Here is a 22,949-nt window from a genome sequence, read left to right on the forward strand (position 1 = left end):
ACATACGAGGCCATAACTTAGGCATGGCTACCCAAACGACTAGATCAAGAAAGCAAATTAATGTTAGCCTCGGCTAAATCAATGATTTGTAAACCGTGTAACCATTCTTCGTTACAAAATCCTACAAGCCGCTTAACATTTTTAAATGCATGTGTAGTAGCATTAAATCTTCTTACATATCTACACCATGGCACCAGTTATAGTGGGTGTTTAAACACATAAATCTTCGCCCCTTAATGAAGTTGAGACCTTATAATAATGAAGATAAACTGTTAGTTTGCTGTAAGCTATTAAAGCGGAAAACGAGAATCGATAAAGCTAATACATACATATAATGTAGATACATATGTGCGTAAGATATATACATCTATATGGTATAGGGTGTATTTACACACCACCTGCATGTGTATGAATATACAAATACACGGTGATACGCCCTTATATGCGTGCATGTATTGCAAAAAAACTTACATTTTAAGGAACATTTGCGAAAAAAATGTTTTAAGGTGCGTAATAATATCTAATTTGAGGGTTTGATATTGAGCAATGTTTCATTTGGAGTCAGGAGATGCTAGAGACCTGTTAAGGTCTATCATGATAAATGTGAAAGTATTGGTATTTTTTAAAAATACATTAATACAGCTTTCGATGAAAAGTCCTCTCAATGTTGACCTATGGTTCCAGAGTTGTAGGTATTAATTGATCTTGAGGGTATTTTTTAAATCTATTCAAATTCCCGAATCTCTGAGGCGCGCGAAATGTCATTATGTTTTGTTGCCACATTGAAGATCTTCGGTGTGATAGGCGGAGCACGGTACCACCTCACGATATACCATACCACAACTCAATTGGCCGCAACTAGGAAAAAAGCTGGCTAAAATTGCGTGGACTTAAACTAGAAGCAAAAAACACGAGGTGATACTCTCAGCGAAAAAACAAATACCGCTGCAAGTTGGGTTCGAAAGCTTTTCGCGAAATTTAGCTTGGAAGAAAATAGGTTACTACTTAGGCCTAAGATTAGACCTCCATGGACATCATCTTATCTACTTCACTTCACGTCTCCGAATAGAGGGGAAACTCACTTCAAAAGAATAATGGCTGCAAGCTTTCCAACGACCAACAGTTTTGACTGTAGTCTCCGCTTATTATGTAACGACATAATAAGGGCAGCCGTATAAATCCTTACCGGAACAATTCCCATAACCAAAGTGTTAGCGCGTAAGCTACACTGGGAAAGTGAATAACGATACAGAGGGCAGCTTTAAGAATCACAGGTGTTAAATTCATTATAACTTTGTCTATGAGACTACAGCTTTTCCAGTTTATGTTCAGAAATTTACAATTCCAGTTCAGAAAATTGCAATTCAAGTTCAGAAAATTACAATTAAAGTTCCGATTTTCCAATTCAAGTTCAGAAAATTACAATTAGAGTTGAGAAAATTACAATTCATGTTCAGAATTTCTAATTCGAGTTGAGAAAATTCCGATTCAAGTTCATAAATTCCAATTTATATTCAAAAAATTACAACTGAAGTTAAAAAAATTACAATTCAAGTTCAGAATTTTTATTTCAAGTTCAGAAAATTACAATTGAAGTTCCGAAAATTGCATTTCAAGTTCAGAAAATTACAATTCAAATTCAGGAAATTATAAGTAGGGTGTTATTTTTCAAAAGTTGTTCTAATTCATACTACGTAATGTAATACTTACATGTTATTTGCGGAAGTGTTGATGCTTCCTTCGTTGACAATGGTGGCTTGGATATACTGTACCCCAAGTTTTCTCCATGGTGTGTACATCCCGAGCTAAGAAATCAAACGGAGAATAGCTCTTTGCATCAAGTGCGTTAGGACGCTCCGGCCATGAAAGTACTTGGAAAGTAAGTGGACGCGGAGACCTCCACAGAGTTGCGAGAGGCAGGTGGAGGAAGACTTGATCTGTGCACACAGTACCAATATGTTACTAGCGGGATTGTGGACGCTCCGTTGATTTCGTCATACCTTTACATAGAATATAGCCGGATGTCCTTTTAACTGACCTCTTATGGGAGAGGAGGAGAGAGAAAAGAGGAAACGTTTTTTATTCGCTATCTCCTTCATGTGAGCAAAATTGATTTAAATAAGTTAAGAAGTCCAATGCTTCCTTAACAGGTAGTAGGCCATCATATCCTTGTATAAGATTATTAGCGCTAACATTTACTATCTTACATACTTTAATTGCCATTGCATGAAAGAAAAAAATCCTGACAAACTTGAATCCTAATTTTCTGAACTTGAAATGTATTTTTTTGAACTTGAATTTTAATTTTCTGAACTTAAAGTGGAATTTCTGAACTTGCATTGAAACCTTCTGAATTTGAATTGTAAATTTCTGAATTTAAATTAGAATTTCTGAACTTTAATTTTAATTTTCTGAACTTGAATTTGAAACTCTGAACTTGAATTGTAAATTTCTGAACTTGAGTTGTAAATTTCTGAATTTAAATTGGAAATTCTGAACATGAGTTGTAATTTTCTGAACTTAAACAGGAAAAGGTGTAGAAGCTTAAAAAATATTAGGGGGAGCCGTTAACACATAACATTATAATACAAAATTTGATAACTTTTGGGTAGCATATCGACTACTTTTCGATAAATAATTGATAGTTTTCGACGATCAATCAACAAAAAACTTAAAACTCGACGATTTTCTCTCTTTTTCTTTGCTTCCGCAAGTGCTATTATCATCCAAATCCTTATTGCCTTTTATTATGCTGCTTTTTTTTTACGCTTACGCTTCCGTGAACAAATATGTTTTTATATCAATGTTTACGATCCAACCTAATACTTTTATTTTGTTAAATAATACAAGTAGAGAAGCTTACCAAATTTCGTAATCCAAGCAATTTCTTCACCCTCACTTTTTGAGCAAAAAAAACAAAAAAGAGTAAGCACAAAACTTAAGTTGAAAAGCGCAATGTGTAAAATGGCAACAAAAAAATTGTTCATGAAGGACAAACAAAGTGAGTTACATTAACAATCACACACACAAACATACTCGCACGCTTATCCGACCAACACAAAAGTGATGCTTGAATTGCACTTAAGATGAACTGGTACTTAGACGTGAAAAAAATACAAAAATTATGAAAATAGCAACGCATTGATAAGTAAAATACAGTCGCATATAACGGCATATTATATTATAGTGGCAGTGGTGAAAGTAGCAAAAACAACAAAAACAAAATCAATGGGCTGGTCGTGTGAAATATGCACAGTATTATTACATATATAAAGTAAGTTCACAGGACTAACAATCTATGTATGTTCAAATGTATGTATGTATTAACAGTTGTTAAAATATGAGAGCGGTCACATATTTATTACGTCCTTGCGCTCATTGCTTTGCTTAAAAATGCTTTTAGTTTTAACTTTTCCTTTTTGACTTTTTTTTTTAGGCGTAAATATGTGGCCTGCTTTTTTTGACGAGGGCGTAAGCGTTGAATGAATTCTATGTGCATGGAAGTGCACTCACCAACGCTATAACAACACAAACAAAAAATTGTCCGAATTGTTGAGTTAAGCCTAACTAAAATGCCCTCAAAAATATTTAAACAAACAACGAGAGTAAAGAAAAGAGCAGCTGCTCACCCTAAAATTTTTAAATTAAAATTTAATTATATTTAAAAAAAAAACAAGTAAATGTGTCTAAGTTCGGGTGTAACCGAACATTATATACTCAGCGTGAGCTTCAATTGTACATTTCATTTCAGATAAATTACTTTTCTACATAACACGTGGCACCGCCCGTTTAAAAGAAAAATGTCTCCACATTTCCTCTTACAATAAAACTTGATAAATGAAATATCATTGATTCAAAACTATTTTTTGCTAAGTTGTAGCTTATTATTCAGTATGCGACCCTTTTAAGCTTGTTTTATATAAAAGTGGGCGTGGTCTTTAACCAATCTCGTCCATTTTTCTAGAAATATTTTGTACTATAAGGAAAATATGTGTACACAATTTCAATACGATATGTTAATTTTTCTTCGAGTTATGGCTCCGGAAACATAGAAAGTTGCTTAGTCATAAAAGGGGAGGTAACACGCCCATTTTTTTTTTTTTTAATTTGATGTTTTTCCTATTTATTGTTATAAATCCACTTGGGAAATGAAATACCATTGATATAAAGCCCTTTTTTGCAAATATGTAGCTTATTTTATTCGTCCACGACCCTTTTAAAAATCTTTAATATAAAGGTGGGCGTGGTCCTTAACCGATTTCGTTAGTTTTTCTTCAATGCATTCCTTATAGTAAAGGCAACCTCTCTGCCGAATTTTGTTATGATGGGCTTAACGATTTTTGAGTTTTGATTAATAATATTTGTAAAATTGATTTTATCACAAGTGAGCGGTGCCACGCCCATTTCAAAAATATTAGTGTTTTCCAATTTAATGTTATAATTCAATTTGGAATATTTGGAAAGTTAAATTCTATTGATACAAAGCTCTTTTCTGCAAATATGTTGCTTATTATTTTCGTCTATGACCCTTTTAAAAATCTTTTATATAAAAGTGGGCGTGGTCTTTAACCAATCTCCTCCATTTTTACTAGAAATATCTTCTACTAAAAGGAAAATATGTGTACACAATTTCAATACGATATGTTAATTTTTCTTGGAGTTATACCTCCCGAAACATAGAAAATTGCTTAGTCATAAAAGAGCGGTGCCACACCCATTTTTTTAAATTTAAAGTTTTTCCTAAATCCACTTAGGAAATGAGTAACATTGATATAAAGCAAATATATATTTCAACAAATTTTTCCAAATTTTTATCAATAGTCTAAATATCAGTCCACATTTCAAATTTCAACATTTTAGGTGTATTATTTGCAAAATTATCAGGTTTTTTGTGTCTTCCAAAATTTTATCATCCGATTTCGCTCATTTTCAATACCAATATATTCTAGGTCCAGATAAGCTAGTGTACCAAATTTGGTGAAGATATCTCAATATTTACTCATGTTATCGTGCTACAGGACGGACGGACGGACATGGCTCAATCAAATTTTTTTTCGATACTGATGATTTTGATATATGGAAGTCTATATCTATCTCGATTCCTTTATACCTGTACAACCAACCCTTATCCAATCAAAGTTAATATACTCTGTGCGCAAAGCACGCTGAGTATAAGAACATACATTTTACAATAGCAAAACGAACTGAAAACGCACTGCCTATAGCCTTATAGGTCCCTAAGCGGTGTTAAATTCTCTAAACGTAGTATGACGGTAAGGCAGCTCGATATTGCGGAGGTTGGTCCCTTTTCTCAATTCTTTTACGCGGTAATGATTGCTGAAGTGCTCGAAACCAAAAGCTTTAAGCCCATATCACGAAGACTGACCACCGGCCGACCAAAAGCCGTAATGCCATTGTGAGCTACAGGATGCCAGCTCCTGTTCGGCGTTCAGCATAGTTTCAGACTTCCGAAACCTTAGCATAATAATAAAATTTAAACAAACAATTTTCAAAAATATTTGCCCCCTCTTCTTCGTTCTCTTGCCTAAGAATCACAACCTAACTGTTATCTAACTTTTATGATTCTCTACATCACCTCTCCCTCATATTCCTTTCCCATTTTTATCCCTCTTCCGAACAACTTATATTTCCATTCCCTTTTGCAAGTTTCTGATGTGGCGTAATTTTTAAGGTGAGTAGCACTCAACCAAGTCAAGTGTAGTCATGCTGCCGGTAGAGCTACAGAATAGTGTATCGATGAACGGATGCCCAAAAACTACAAATGGCGAATAAGTGAACGGGTTAATGCCAATACCCTTCGGTGAAATAACGTTGAATCGACTGATACACAAAATGACTGATGAAGCAGTAAAAGATTACTAGCTGAGCAGTTGGCTGATGTCCAGAAAAATCGGTAGAGTAAGTTGTTGGTGAACAATTGGGTGAGAGTTTTGAAAGATGACCTGTTGGCTGGTGGGTGGGTTATTGTGAGTGACGGATTCCAGCTCTATAAATAGTAGAACCATAAGTGGTAATTCGGTGCCAAATTTAAGAATACATGTCAAGGCGGTTCTAATTAACGACGAACTTGTGGATCGTGGATGAATGGCCAGTTAGTTCTAAAGCTGTCATCACCTCAAGGTAGATATTGACAGATACGCTGATGTGCAAAATAGCCGATCGGAAGCGATATATACCTCCGGAGATATTTAGGTTGAGCTTATCTTCCAATTTGCGTCGTGCTACTTTTTAATTTTGCTACAGATTGGCGGGACGGGAACTAGAGGTATTATACTGACCCCAAAGGGCATCTTAAAGGCAGATGAACTATGAAATATACTTGCCAAAGCAATGCCGTGGGGCGACCGTGCTTAGAAAAACTTTGTCTAATGTATATTGGTGTTGCTTTCCCTGAGCCTTGAATCCAGGGCTTCGGTGTGGGTGGAGACCACGCTACCACCTCACTACGACAGTGAAAGTCAAGACCATATTTATTCGTTGATCTGGCTCCATATGTACTGTGGTAGCTGACGCCAAAACTGTTTCCTTTGATAGCAAGTACTTCGCCTTATCCTTGTTCACCGGAAGCATCTCCTAAGATCTGATATTCTTTAGTTCATAGCGAAGAAATTCAACTTTTTTACATATTATTATTATTTTTTCAAGAACAATGTTGATAAATGTTGCCTTGATTAAAGCGAAAGAATGCAAGATTATTCACCACCATCCAATATTCCACCTCCGTTGTTGTTGTTGTTGTTATTATAGCAAAGGCCTTGGGGATTGTTATCGATACTAATGGTCCTTTTCTGGATGCAGATCCGGTACGTTCCCGTAACAAGCACCATTAAGGCAACAGCTCGACCATCTACGGGAACGATTTAGTATGACCACATGAAACCTTCAAGGCCATACCGCCCTCCCACCCTCTAGATCCGTGAGGAACTTGGGGTCGTCAGAGCCTCGGCTGTTAAAGTAACAGGATTCGCCACGGGTAGGTGAGTTTGACAATTGGGTTGGAGAAGCTATATTTTGCGCTAGCAACACCTTGAAAGTGTTGCGCTACACAAGCCCTTGAATCAATTTGGTATTTTAGGCGCTTCTTACGACAGGCATACCTTCCGCGTGTATATTCTAAGCCCCCTGACCCGCTGGGGGATTCCACATCCGCCACTGTTACCAGCTCCATCACCAACTTCATCGCCATCAAAATATCCATCTTTCACTACATATACAATTCTATCTCTATCTATATTACTATCATCACCTCTCCGTTTACATGTCCAACCACTATAATATCACTATTATTATCTGTATCACTATCACTATCACTATTGCCTTTTCCTTTGCCTTTGCCTTTTACTGTCCCTATTGCTATCACTCTCTCTATCAATGTAAGTATCACTATTGCCATTACCTTCACTGTCGCTATCGCCATTACTATCACTGCCACTATCACTATCGCTATGACAATCACGATTATTATAACTATATCTTTCACTATCACTCTCCCTGCCACTATCACTATCACCCTCTCTACCTCTACCTTCATCTGTTTTTCGCTCCCTCAACTTTTGCCTCCACATTACCACCTGCATCTAGCCCTCCTTCTCAAACTCACTCGCCTTCGTTATCCCTCTACAATTCCGAAGTACCTGTCACTTTTGCAAAAGCTGATCGGTATGTCGAAGAAGAAACAATTTTTTTTTTTTTTTCAAAACAACAACGAGCTCGCAGCAATTAAAACCAGTGAAAACTTCCAACAATTTAGTTTGATACAAGAGCAAAATATATGCAAAAATCTGTTTTTGGGAAACATTCATTTAAAATTATGTTAGCAGTAACAGTGTCGTACTCAATATTCGATGAAAATGTAAAAACAATTTAAGCCATGAGCTATGCGCTAAAAGTTTTCACGCCAATTTGTGAAACTGAAAACCAAATCAATAAAGCACAACAATTTTATAACCAACTAAAAAACACTTTCGATTTTTTATTGACATTGTGAGAAAATATTAGATAAATATTTTAACATTCAATTTAAAACTTTGTTGTGGCAAGCATAAATATCTCATGCCAGCAATTTTATGGATATTTGCTTGGTTTGAAACAGGAAAGAATACCAACAAGAAAACTACGAGTAAAAAAATCGAAGTAGTCTTTAGGGCTTATTCCGCAGTGCTTGTTGTGATTTATACACTTCTATTTTTTTCAGTCGTTCTTAAAGTAGATCAAATAACTTGAATAATAAATTATCATAAAAAAATGTTGGCCAAAATAATTTTTTTTGTCAGAGGACAAATTTCCACGCAGGTCTTTACTATGAAAAGCGAGACGCTGCATCACCACATTAAAATACATCAGCAACGATAAAATAATGTATAAACAAAAGTTGCAATCACCAGCAAAAGCTACAAAAATTGTATACGTTTTATTATTATTACGTAAATGCCACGTATAACTCAAAGTTTGCATGTCATTTGCGACAGAATTCAAATTACTCGCCCGCTGACATGTACACGTTTGCTTTGCTATCCGGTTGCTTGTAAACGCCCATATACATTATGCTACAAACATACATACATACATACGTTCTCTAATACATATGTATGAGCATAGGTTTGATGACTTTGTTGTACCGTTGAAAAATGTAACGATATAACACAAATCTGTCATTTACGAGTGCGCCTAAACGGTAAACGTGTTTTTGATGTAAATTTATGTTACTCATACCACACGTAGTACATACTTGTATGTATGAATGTATGTATGCTTGTACCGCCTTCATGTCGTAATGCAATTTTGGCCTAATGGCATTTTGAAAATAAAGGCTTGTACTCCATAATATAGGAAATTTTTTGTGCATTATAAACATTGGAAAAAATTGGCGACTACTACGTGAAGAAAATTTCCAACAAATCGAAGCCATGAAGTTTGCAAAAACGCTCGTACACAGTTTTTGGCTGTTAAGGAAATGCAAGTTAGGTTTTATATTTTCGCCCCGGTTGGCGTAAGCATAGCCATGAGATTTACTGTCTCTGTAACCGTAACCATAGCCGTAAACGTAACCATAACCGTAACTATAACATTGACCATATTCATAACACTAAGCATAGCCGTGCGAGTGACCGTAACTGTAACCGTAACCGTAACATAACCTTACACGTAACCACAACGGTAACCATAACTTTGACCATATTCATAACACTAGCCGCAACCGTATTAGTAACAGTATCTAAAACTCACACCATGACCCTTACCGTAACCGTAACTGCGACCTTAACCGTAACCGTCACCACATACATAACACTAGCCACAACCGTATTAGTAACAGTGAGTAAAACTCTCATCATGACAGTGACCGAAACCGTAACCGTAACCGCTATGGAACAATATCGGTAAGCAAAACGGCGATCATCCCCATGTCCGAAACCGTAATCGGAACCATAACTGCAATTATTTAATCGAAGCTCCCTTCCCTGCTTGAAGGAGTTACCATTATTTCCAACGACGGCACGATAATAACAACAGGTCCTGGCCCTTCCATTGATGAGCTAAGTTATAAAATTAATTACTATCTCCGTAGCCTCTTCAGTTTTTACGCCTAACGAAATTTTTCACCGTCACCGATCAAATCTTCAACGACCTTACCTTACCTAGATAGTTAGGTGTGAATACGAAATGCTGAACACACAGTTTCTGTGAAGAACATATATTTGATTGATAAAGCCCCGCCTCACTGGGACACGTAGAGTCATCTCCGCATCCAGGAATTCAACCTTTTAAGCTTTAAAACCCGATTTAACCGTAATCAACGCCAAAGAAAATTTGTGAGTGATGGTACCTTTTGGATGTGGTGAAGCATTGCCATAGTTTCCTAATATAACTATCCTTCCTTTCCTTTGTTATCAAGCGGGACTTTTATTCTGGCCTTAAAAAAAATTAAAGTCCGGATTTAGCTTTTATTTCCGGACTTTTATTTTTAAAAGTCCAAGTTTAACTAGTTCTATCGAACTCAAAAAATAAAAATCCGAAAATAATTTTTATCTTGATCCAAATATATTAAAAGTCCAAAATTAATAGTTTTGCACGGAATTATTTTATAAAAGAAACAACAGTTGCGGCCCCTGGTATTTTTTCTTTAGTGATACTCTTTATAATTTAGGTGCAGTTACTGAGGTGTTTACAGCAACAGTTGCGGGTAATGTAACAGACCCAGTTACGACTTAAAGAGTTAGGGCTTGTGGCTACTTGGAGGCTGGTGATGCGGTTCTGGCAGATGGCACGTCTGTGGTGAGGGACATAATTACAACTATTGTCACGAATATGGTAACTATGTCGACGACGGGTAGTGTGTTAATCGCTCCAAGAAGAAGAAGTGCTATGACGGCTTTTAATATTACGGCTTTAGTCATGGTTATACTTATGGTAAAAGTTGTGGTTATCAGCGGATATAAGCATGGCTTGGTTACAGTTACGGTTACTGTGAAGATTACAGTTACATTCACAAACACAATTACCGTCACGGTTAAAGTTATGGTTACTTTTATGGCTAGGTATACGATTACGGTATGGTCTAGGGTATTGCGCACTGTTACTGCTATGTATATGATGATGTTTATAGTTATGGTAGTGGCTATGGTTACGGTTTTGGTTATGGCTATGGTTAGGGTCAAGATTAGGGTTATGGTTATAGTTGTGGTAATGGTTATGATCATGTTTATGATTATGGTTATGGCTACGTTGATGGTTACGGTTATAGTTACAGTAACTGTTAGGCTATTGTCAATTTTCGTATCACTTTACAGTCACTGTTACGGCTTAGCCCACCAGAAACAATGAAATCTACCTACATATCAAGCTCCATTTGGTACCTAGTGATCACTCCTTTCTGCACTTTGAATATACTCGGAAATCCCTCGAAAAATAAACTTACGCCACCCTTAACATTTCACATTATTTGCCAATTACTTATTTGTAACATCATCCTAAACAAATTATTTTCAATTCTTTATGATTCTACTCTCTCATTCTAGTATTTGTTTGAAAATAAAATTAACAAGTAAGGAAAGCTAAGTTCGGGTGTAACCGAACATTACATACTCAGTTGAGAGCTATGGAGACAAAATAAGGGAAAATCACCATGTAGGAAAATGAACCTAGAGTAACCCTGGAATGTGTTTGTATGGCATGTGTATCAAATGCAAGGTGTTAATGATTATTTAAAACGTAGTGGGCCTTAGTTCTATAGGTGGCCTTTTCGAGATATCGCAATAAGGGTGGATCAGGGGTGACTCTAGAATGTGTTTGTACGATATGGGTATCAAATTAAAAGTATTAAGAAGGGGTTTAAAAGGGAGTAGCCCTTAGCTGTATATGTGAAGGCGTTTTCGAGATATCGACCAAAATGTGGACCAGGGTGACCCGGAACATCTTCTGTCGGGTACCGCTAATTTATTTATATATGTCATACCACGAACAGTATTCCTGCCAAGACTCCAAGGGCTTTTGATTTCGCCCTGCAAAACTTTTTCATTTTCTTCTACTTAATATGGTAGGTGTCACACCCATTTTACAAAGTTTTTTCTAAAGTTATATTTTGCGTCAAAAAACCAATCCAGTTACCATGTTTCATCTCTTTTTTCATATTTGGTACAGAATTATGGCATTTTTTTATTTTTCGTAATTTTCGATATCAGAAAAGTGGGCGTGGTCACAGTCGGATTTCGGCCATATTTTATACCAAGATAAAGTGACTTCAGATAAGTACGTGATCTAAGTTTAGTTAAGATATATCGTTTTTTGCGCAAGTTATCGTGTTAACGGCCGAGCGGAAGGACAGACGGTCGGCTGTGTATAAAAACTGGGCGTGGCTTCAACCGATTTCGCCCATTTTCACATAAAACAGTTATCGTCATAGGGTCTATGTCCCAACCAAATTTCAAAAGGATTGGTAAATTTTTGTTCGACTTATGGCATTAAAAGTATTCTAGACGAATTAAATGAAAAAGGGCGGAGTTACGCCCATTTTGAAATTTTCTTTTATCTTTGTATTTTGTTGCACCATATTACTGGAGTCGAATGTTGACATAATTTACTTTTATACTGTAAAGATATTAAATTTTTTGTTAAAATTTGACTTAAAAAAATTCTTTTTTTTTAAAGTGGGCATGTTCGTCATCCGATTTCGCTAATTTTTATTTAGCACACATATAGTAATAGGAGTAACGTGCCTACCAAATTTCATCATGATATCTCCAATGAATTACCTTCTTTTAAAAGTGGGCGGTGCCATGCCCATTGTCCAAAATTTTTCTAATTTTCTATTTTGCCTTATAAGGTCAACACACCTACCAAGTTTAATCGCTTTATCTGTCTTTGGTAATGAATTATCGCACTTTTTCGGTTTTACGAAATTTTCGATATCGAAAAAGTGGGCGTGGTTGTAGTCCGATTTCGTTCATTTTAAATAGCGATATGAGATGAGCGCCCAGGAAGCTACATACCAAATTTCATCAAGATACCTCAAAATTTACTCAAGTTATCGTGTTTACAGACGGACGGACAGACGGACGGACATGGCTAAATGAATTTCTTTTTTCGCGCAGATCATTTTGATATATAGAAGTCTATATCTATCTCGACTAGTTTATTCCGTTACGGATTACCGTTATGCGTACAATGTTAATATACTCTGTGAGCTCTGCTCAGCTGAGTATAAAAATGTTTCTTTGTTTAATTCAATGGAAAATGTGAAACGGAAATTTTTATAACATGAATAAAATTAAATTAAAAAATTGTAAGCACTTCCTTTATATAAATGGACAAAAATTAAACGAAAAATGTCTCCTTATATAAAGAAATATTCTTGCTAAACTTTGATTTTTAAATTTTGACATAGAAATTGCAAAAATATTTACGAGAAGTAAAGATAAAAAAGTGGAGCCATATTACTTGAATTGGAAAGTTGGTAGGAAAGGAGATATTTTTAATCAGTCAATCAATTCCGCTCGGGATTTTTCAAAATAAATACCCCCCTGAAGATGCTAACAAAGATTAGCGAAACGTTGGGAACATAGTGGAATAATTTAGTTTTATTTGCACGCTGGACTTAGATCAGAAAAGCCTGTTATGATAAATTTTATTTAAAAAGAGAACTGATCGGAATATACAATTAATCCGCTCCACTTTATATTTTTACTTCTCAAAAAATTTTTGTAATTTCTATGTCAAAATTTAAAAATCAAAATTTAGCAAGAATATTTTTTTATATAAGTAGAAATTTTCACTAATTTTTTAAGTTTTACGCTTGCAGCTCAATGAGAACTTACATAAAAATCAATCCCAAAATTCCCTCTGTTCCGTTTGATTTTTCTAAATATCTTAGTCTGTGCGCCCCCTAGCGAAACTTTTTGTATTGTGTCATCAGCTGTCATCGACTACTGAATTAAGCTCTAAATTTTTAGTCTCTAGCTCATCGAGAAGTTACTTAAAACCCGGTTTCAAAATTCCAAATTTGTATCTAATTTTTTCGATCCGTACGCCACATAACGGAATTTTTTTCTCCTTTTGTTCCTTTGTCACGGTGCCTTAACCTGTCTCTGTGGTTTCATGTTTGCAGCTCAATGAGAAGTTACTTTAAAATCGATCTTAAAACACAAAATTTCCAAATTCTTATCTAAACATTTCGATCCGTGCGCCACCTAACGGATTTTTTTCCTTGCCTTATCCTATCTGTGAGTTTTACAGTTGTAGCTCAATGAGAACTTACATAAAAATCAATCCCAAAATTCCCTCTGTTTCGTACGATTTTTCTAGATATCTCATCCCGTCCGCCCCCTAGCGAATCTTTTGGTATCGTGTCATCGGCTGTCATCGACCTCTGAATAAAGTTTGAAATTTCAAGTCTCTAGTTACTTAAAAGCTGGTTTGAAAAATTTCAAATTCTTATCTAATTTTTCAATCCGTGTGCCACCTAACGGATTTTTTTCTTTTGTTGCAAGTAATGTTTAAAGTTTGACATTTGTAGCTCAATTAGAAGTTACTTAAAAAATCGACTGCAAGATTTGTATGAAAAGCGGACAAACATTCAACCGACCTAATATAAAAGAAGTAAAAATGAAAACTAACGCCGAGTGTGAAAGTGAGCATAAAATCAAAACAAATAAAGCGCCGCAAGAAAATTTAGCAAAAGGTTGTGCGAAGAAAAAGCTATCAATTGATATTTCCAAGGATTACATTTTCCGGTCAAATTTTGTATACGGAGTACCATAACATACTTTAAGGCGTGAAAAAAAAATTTAACTGAAATTTAGGAAAAAGGGCAAATAACCTAGCTACTAAACCAATCAACTTATTTACTCATACGAACATATAAGAATAAGTGTGTATGTGTGTAAGGTTAGCAACAATTGTTAGTTCATTCTACTGTCAATTGATCTATGTACGCCTTCTCAGCCACCGCTTGGGATGTGTCTCGAGTGTGGGAGTAGCTATTCTTGCGAATATTCATATATTGATAAAATTCAGTAATTGAAGCGGCAGATGAATTTATATTAAAAACTAAATGAAAATATCCAGCCATAGCTCGGTGGTACATTTTTATGCTCGCAATTCAAATGCCAAGGTTCGCATATTGCAACATGCATTTTTATACCTTTCATGAACACGAAATGGTATATTAACTTTGGTGCGATGTTTGTAACGTTGAGAAATATGGAAGATAGACTCACCATTAAGTATACCGAATTGATCAGGATGTCGAACTGAGTTGATATAGCCATGTCCGTCTGTCCGTCCGTCCGTCTGTCTGTTTGAACGCAAACTAGTCCCTCAAATTTTTAGATATCTCAATGAAATTTGGCACAAGGATGTATTTTTGTATTATATTAGATATTTGCCCGATCCGGTTATTCCTGCCGTAATTTAGAAAGTATAAACGTGAAACTCGGTGATATATATTCTAATACCATAGAAGATTTCCTGTAAAAATCATTTCGATCGGAGCTATATATAATACATATCCCATATAACCGATCGTTCAGATAAGGGGTTTTTTTGCCATTTTTTATTTTATATTTATTTTAAAAATCGTTTAGGTTCACTATATATTTCTTATCTTATACGTCCGATTATTTGGAGACTACGAACGGGATAAGATTATTGTTCAGCCCCATTCATGAAAGGTATGAAGTCTTCGGCACAGTCCCGTCCTTACTTGTTTTTACTACCTTATTGCCACACATTTGTTTGCGCATGCATTAGTAGATTTGCTTTGGCCACATTATTATTGTGTCGTTTTCTATTGACCTGAAAACGGAGCAGCAAAAATTTTACGCAAAGCAATCACAAATATTGCTCCTTTTTAAATCTCTTTTTATATTATTTTGATTTTGCCCCTATTAGGCACGCATAGTATTTGTCGATTATCCCATTTTTATACCCAGCTGTACTTGTACACAGTGTATTATAACTTTGATTGGATAACGGTTGGTTGTACAGGTATAAAGGAGTAGAGATAGATATAGACTTCCATATATCAAAATCATCAGTATCGAAAAAAAATTTGATTAAGCGATGTCCGTCCGTCCGTCTGTCCGTTAACACGACAACTTGAGTAAGTATTGAGATATCTTAACCAAATTTGATACACTAGCTTATCTGAAGCCAGAATATATTGGTATTGAAAATGTGCGAAAACGGATGAAAACCACGCCCACTTTTTATATATATAACATTTTGGAAAACACAAAAACCTGAATCTTTAGTAAATAATACACCCAGAATGTTGAAATTTGACGTGTGGACTGATATTGAGACTCTTGAAAAAAATTTGAAAAAAAATTTTAAAATGGGTGTAGCACCGCCCACTTGTGATAACATCAAATTTACAAATCTTATTAATCATAAATCAAAAATCGTTAAACCTATCGTAACAAAATTCGGCAGAGAGGTTGCTTTTGCTATAGGAATGCTTTGAAGAAAAATTAACGAAATCGGTTAAGCATCACGCCCACTTTTATATAAATGGTTTTTAAAGGGTCGTGGACGAATAAATTAAGCTATATCTTTGCAAAAAAGAGCTTTGTATCAATGGTATTTCATTTCCAAAGTGGATTTATAACAATAAATAAAAAAAAAATCAAATTTTAAAAAATGGGCGTGGCACCGCCCCTGTTATGACTAAGCAATTTTCTATGTTTCGGGAGCCATAACTCGAAGAAAAATTAGTTCAGGATAAAACCATATGTATATGTATTATTATGCTGCCTTGTAACACTATTAAGCACACAAACCAAACAACAACAGCATTTCAAGTGTACAGCTGGGTACTTGTTTGTTCTGTATTTTTTTTTTTTTTTCCTTTCTCTTTTCGAAGTATCCTGAATAACAGAACATTTGTTTGCACGTACAGAATTTGTACAGCTTTAAAATGCAGAGTTTCTAAGTAAGTAAGACCTTCGCTCTGTGAAAAAGGGTGATGTCAGGCTACCCAAAAACAATTCTGGCATACTCGCCGTTGTTGGCTGCGTATCTTCGCAACACAGCACGATTAGTTGACAAGCCCTGAACATCTAGGATGATGTGACTGTCCTTGGTCGGAAAGTATACACTCCAACAAGCCCCTAGTTTTTCATATCCAATATTTACTGTTGTTTTACAACAAGAAACCCATAAAGTCCTTGCTCGAAGAACAAACACTCCGGTAAGTCTCTCGTTTTACATATAAATTTTTTACTCTTGTTGTTGCTATTTCAACGCAGAAACACTTTCAGAAAGCTGAGTGAGTCTTACGTATATTTGCAATTCTTTTCCGGATAGGAATGCGGCACGTTCCCCTACTACCGTACCTCTGCCTCGTGAACGATTTTTTACTCATGGAACCCCTTAACTAACATTGTAATTCCTTCCAGCTACCACAACAATTATAGATACTGAATTACAAATTAAATTTTGCTATTTTTCTCCTTATTCGAGCTGGAAACTCCCAGAAATTTCCCAATATTTGGGCTAGACCTATCCTTTGGTGAATTGTATTTAGGAAAATTTTACATTTGCAAAGCCACTAGATGCTTAGGTATTACCGATACCAAATTGTGGTCCCAAAAAATGCTAAAAGTATACTAGTTAGTATATGGTGTGAAGGAATCTATAACAGGTTCGTGGTATTTTGCAAAGATGTGCTAAAAAAACAAAGAGATAGACAGAGAGAGATAGAGTTAGACCAAGAAAAGAGATAGATACATATGGAGTGCAGGAGAAAATGAGAGGGGGCTAGAAAGAGAGAGAGGAGAGAAAAAAGCAAGCAGGGCAAAAGAAACACAAAAAGAGAGAAGTGGACTAGTAGGGCGGAGATAAGAAAATTGGGGAAGATAAAGAAATGAAAAAGAGTGAGAGTTTTACGTGAGCAACTGCCTACGTTGGCCTAATATCACGGTTGCCCCTTAGTACACTAGTCAAAGCAGGTTTGACCAAGGCCACCAAGGCCAGCTTACCTTAATCCCAATCGGTGATGTGAGTGGACACATCATTACACTGGTGGGGTTGGAGGCCCATCTAACACCTCTTCCATTCTAAGAATCATGGCACCCGGTTGCAATGCAACTCCACATTCGAGCTAACCAACTCTTACCGCTTTCGGATATCAACCACCGCAACCACGATACTCACGAAGGGCCTACCGCATGAGCAGAAACGGAGCAAGCTCTGCGAGCTATCAGCTCCTCGTAGAACCACTTTAAGGTATTGGTCTGACTTTCGCAGCAGAAGCTTCTACCGGTTGAGTATCCACCAACTCCGAAACGGCCGTGTAGGGGTGAGGTGGAGTAAGAACTCCTCGCACGTTCGCGAATACACAAACAATTATCGCCTACGATCACCAAATTGTGACCCACCGTCTCCTCGGTCTAAACACCTCCAAAGCATACCTATAGAGCAAGTAAATAATCCGACTAGTGGGGAGCGTCCAACTTTTATCCTCACTTTCCCCTTCTATAATTATTCCCCTGCTACTAATGTCCCTGATTTCCAACACATGCAGCCAGTCTTCCCGCAATGCACCACATATACACTCCTCCGTTCCGCTCAAATTCTTCTTATGCAAGAACGCATTAAGAGAACCTTGACTTGTTAGCAGAAAGCCCACACTCAAATAATATCTGAAATCCGGATTTTCTGCCACAAACGAAGCATCCCGGATGTACTCGTATGCTACATTGCCGTTTGAACTATTGTGCCAATGCTCTTGTGACTTCCCTCTAACCACCCCTTCTAAACGGCGCTTATCTGCCAAAAATCCACTCTCCACAATATGAAAGAAACAGCAAGCTGTATCATTGCCAGGTCGAGAGAGGGTGCACTAAGAGCACCTGCATCGTATCCGTTGACACGGTGCGACAAAAGGTCAAGCATCATACACCTCTGTATACTCAGAGTTCGAGAGGGAGGGCAGCAAGAGTTACAAAACACCAATGCAAATAAGCTAAACTTAGCGGTACCGTCTGCCTGGTAAGTCGTGCTTTCGTTCCTGTCGTTTCCTTCATCCATTACCACATATATATCTATATATAAAAAGAAGTGTACATTTTGATTGTCACTCCATAACTCGAGAACCGATAGAAAGATTGCCATGGAATTTTTAGGAAAGATAAAGGAAGGAGAGATGATGGTTAGTTGATTTAGAAATCCCAAATCGGTTTAGCCATTCTTGAGATATGATTTTCTTTTAGAAAAGATTCAATAGGTATATAAAATTCTTCTGTCAGGGTGTTAGAGGCTTAACTCTTCCGAAACGGCTGAGAGAATCGGCCAACGTCTACCTTTTTTTTCGCTACGAGCATAGGGTCTTGAGATCAAAACGTGGACCCGGGTAATCCTAGAATGTGTTTATACAATATGGATATCAAATGAAAGCTGTTGATGAGTGCTATAGTACAGAATAATTTTCATACAACTGGGTGCCTAGGGTCTCGAGATATAGGCCAAAACGTGGACCCGGGTACCCCTAGAATGTATTTATACAATATGGATATCAAATGAAAACTGTTTATGAGTGCTATAGTACAGGACAATTTTCATACAACTGGGAGGCTGGGGTCTCGAGATATAGCATAAAACGTGGACCCGGGTACCCCTAGAATGTGTTTATACAATATGGATATCAAATGAAAACTGTTGATGAGTGCTATAGTACAGAATAATTTTCATACAATTGGGTGCCTAGGGTCTCGAGATATAGGCCAAAACGTGGACCCGGGTACCCCTAGAATGTATTTATACAATATGGATATCAAATGAAAACTGTTTATGAGTGCTATAGTACAGGACAATTTTCATACAACTGGGAGGCTAGGGTCTCGAGATATAGCATAAAACGTGGACCCGGATACACCTAGAATGTGTGTGTATTATGGATATCAAATGAAAGCTGTTGCTGAGAGCTCTAAAGTTCATTGTGATATTCGATTTAGTCGCATCAACCTGGCAAACTGATAAATATGCATGCGAAGCCGAAATAAAGGCAAGAATTAATAATACTCACATACCTATTTACATACGTCCTATTCGATTTGCCTGAAATTTCCTATATAAATTTGCCTATATTAATATTTACGATGCTTTTTTCCGGGAAGAGACGGACTGGGACTGGGATTAGGACTAGGACTGGGACTGAGACTGCGACTCGGAGTGGGAGTGGAACAAAATACATACCACCTTCTGGGACTGGCAATAAGAGATGAAGAAGAAGGAGAAAAACTTGAGAGAAGAGAAAGACAAAGAGATAGAATGAGACGAAGATGGAGATGAAGCGAAAAAGACGGAGGGAGGAGTGAATAAAAAGATTAGGAAAAAGTGTAGAGGGGTAGTGCAGAGTTAGACGGAAAAAGCTTATTAAAATGTATGCAGATAGGCCTAATTTAGGGCAGAACAACGTCTGCCTGGTCTGCTAGTCTTATACAAAACTGTGTGTATATTGGTAATAATATAACAAATTCATACATAACACATATTAAACTTATATATTTTGTTATTTTTATCATTATCCCTTCAGTTCGCTTTGGAGGGCTTAGCTATGAATTGATTTCAATAATTTGTTGATGCTATACAATTTTTCTTAACCGATTTGTGTGTGCTTCTTTTATGGGACGGAATGTGTGTTTGTGTGTAATAAATATTTTTTACGGTAGAAATGTACCTTTATGCAAATTTATATAGACTACTTTTGTATTTATATATAAAGCTCTTTAATAAATCCCTTTAATAAACTGTATGTCAATAGAAAAACAGAATAAATGCAAATCTTATTATTTTTATTGAATAAGGGGAATAGACTACTTGTGCTGATAAAAGGTTTTTATGGTTTTTTTGTTAATAAAATAAGATTATATGCAGATATCTTGTTTTTATATATATACAAATATGTTAATGTACAAGCTAATGAATAAATGATTAAAGGCACAGAATCTCTTTCGAGACTTTTAGATATTGTTATCTAAATAATGTTCAAGGCTTTTGAGATGTATGTGGCTACTTATGAGTTCAATGCTTTATCGTTTTTTAAGGTCAATGTTACCACTATGCCCACAGTCAACTCTGCACACAAACACGAAACTTGCTTATTTTATATATGTCGTTGTGATGAAATCTTTCCTTTTTTATACTCAGCTGAGCAGAGCTCACAGAGTATATTAACTTTGTTCGCATAACAGTAATCCTTAAAGGCATAAACTAATCGAGATAGATATAGAGTTCTATATATCAAAATGATCTGGGCGAAAAAAGAAATTCATTTAGCCATCTCCGTCCGTCCGTCCGTAAACATGATAACCTGAGTAAATTTTGAGGTATCTTGATGAAATTTGGTACGTAGGTTCCTGGGCGCCCATCTCAGGTCGCGCAGTTTAAAATGAACGAAACCGGACTACAAACACGCCCACTTTTTCGATATCGAAAATTTCGAAAAACCGAAAAAGTGCGATAATTCATTACCAAAGACGGATAAAGCGATGAAACTTGGTAGCTGCGTTGACCTTATGACGCAAAATAGAAAATTAGTAAAATTTTGGACAATGAGCGTGGCACCACCCACTTTTAAAAAAAGGTAATTTAAAAGTTTTACAAGCTGTTATTTGGCAGTCGTTGAAGATATCATGATGAAATTTGGCAGGCACGTTTCTGGTATTACTATATGTGTGCTAAATAAAAATTAGTAAAATCAGATGTCGAACACGCCCCCTTTAAACAAAATTTTTTTAAGTCAAATTTTAACAAAAAATTTAATATCTTTACACGGCCCCCAAAAAACCTTGCGAATACTCCCCAAAATCATCTCCATATTACCCTAAGACGCTTCAGAACTACACGCGAACTGGTTACGCATATGGGTATATTTTCAGGGCATCTCGATGGTTTATTTTTTTTATTTTTGAATAACTGAAAAAAAACTAAAATTTTATTGTTATTCCATATTTTGTAAATAATGAATAATAACTCAACTCTTTATTCAAAATTTGCAAAAATAAGAATGGGCGGCTATCATCAATTAGAATATTTTGAATAACGAGAAAATGTTATTCATTATTCAAGAAATGCTTGAATAAAAAATACTCAAGTTTTCTTAAATAATGAACAAAAATTTATTTTTTATTTTTTCGTCAATGGTTATTCAAATTTGTTGATAACGCCCATCCCTGATATAGCTTAATGATAGCAGACTTTAAGGCACATCTGGATAAATATTTTCGGAAATCAAACTTTCCTGATGTTTGGAGTCTTTTAATGAGCTTTAAACTTACTTACCTCATTGATTTTAGCTTGCAAAACTAGAGCAAGCTTCAATTTTGTTTTCAACACCTGAAAAGAGAAGAAATATTATTTGTAAACATGTACGTATTATATTGGGTCAAACTTTTTTCTTAAACACTTCAGTAAAAAATTCCATTTGCCTGCTTTTTGGCCGCAATAACTTGCACACTTCAACAACTAAAGTTTCAATACCAATGCAGGGGAATTGAGGTTTAAAAAATTTACTCAACTTTTCCACTCAGAATTTTGTAGTTGGATAAACTGCATAAAATGTACAAAATTTATATAGAAGTATTTGAAACTAAAAGTGGATTTTTTCTGATAACTATTGTAACGAATTTGGGAAATTCCTGATTATTTTGTGGCTTCTGTTAATGTTCGAATCTCTGAACTGTCGAATAAATAACTCAAATAATCAGTATAACAAAACGTTCTTTACTAAGACTACTTTGGGAGTAGTACTTTACAATTAAAACGTACTTTACTAAAGCGTGTTGGGATCAAACTGATTGATTATCGCTTGCACCGTACTGCTTTTATACTCTCAGCTGGCCTCGTTCACCTATTTCTCCCAAGGTCTAGACTTTTCACGAACATACCTTCTGGTACAGTTGTATCTCATACTTGGTTATTTGGCTATATACATGTATATCTGTAGTTTATATTTTTCTTCTAGCTATATGCATGTGTAAGTGCGAGTAACAGCTTCTGCTCTTAGCAGATGATAAAGTGATGTGTGATTGTTTCTCTTTCTTCTTCGCTCTTATGTGCTAACTACATATGTGTGTGTGAAATAAACTCTTCTCTTCAAGCTGCTGGTTATGTGTGTGGAATATTCTTCGTTGCTTTCTATGTATGTGTGTAAATGGCTTACTATCATTGTGTTTATTTACTGATAGCATAGTGATGTTTGAAATCCTAATATTCGCCACACTTTAGAACTGGTTTGGACATATTAAGCTGGCGGTAGGTTCACATTGAATTAATTTAAATTTGATGGCTTTTGAAGTACATCTATGAATGTATGTTACAATCCCTGGCTAACAATTTGGAATTAATTACTTTACTTCCTAGCTGAAAACGCGACAGAAAATCAGCATAGCCTGTCCTCATTTTACTGAGCTGAGTATTTTTGCATAAAATTG

The 22,949-nt window shown here is 35.9% G+C and overlaps 1 protein-coding gene across 11 annotated transcripts in view; it reads right to left on the reverse strand.

Moving 5' to 3' along the window:
* Positions 1 to 22,949, reverse strand: part of smog (G-protein coupled receptor 158 smog) — a 316,915-nt gene that overhangs the window by 176,620 nt on the left and 117,346 nt on the right. For 10 of the 11 annotated variants that reach the window (XM_067768317.1, XM_067768318.1, XM_067768315.1 and 7 more), the window contains one exon: positions 21,799 to 21,852. The exons of the other annotated variant lie outside the window; for it this stretch is intronic. The gene's annotated coding sequence lies outside the window, so the exon portion shown is untranslated. The remainder of the gene's footprint in view (positions 1 to 21,798; positions 21,853 to 22,949) is intronic. 11 annotated transcript variants of the gene reach the window in all.

Source organism: Eurosta solidaginis, chromosome 2, assembly GCF_040869045.1.
Source record: "Eurosta solidaginis isolate ZX-2024a chromosome 2, ASM4086904v1, whole genome shotgun sequence".
Classification (NCBI taxonomy): domain Eukaryota; kingdom Metazoa; phylum Arthropoda; class Insecta; order Diptera; family Tephritidae; genus Eurosta; species Eurosta solidaginis.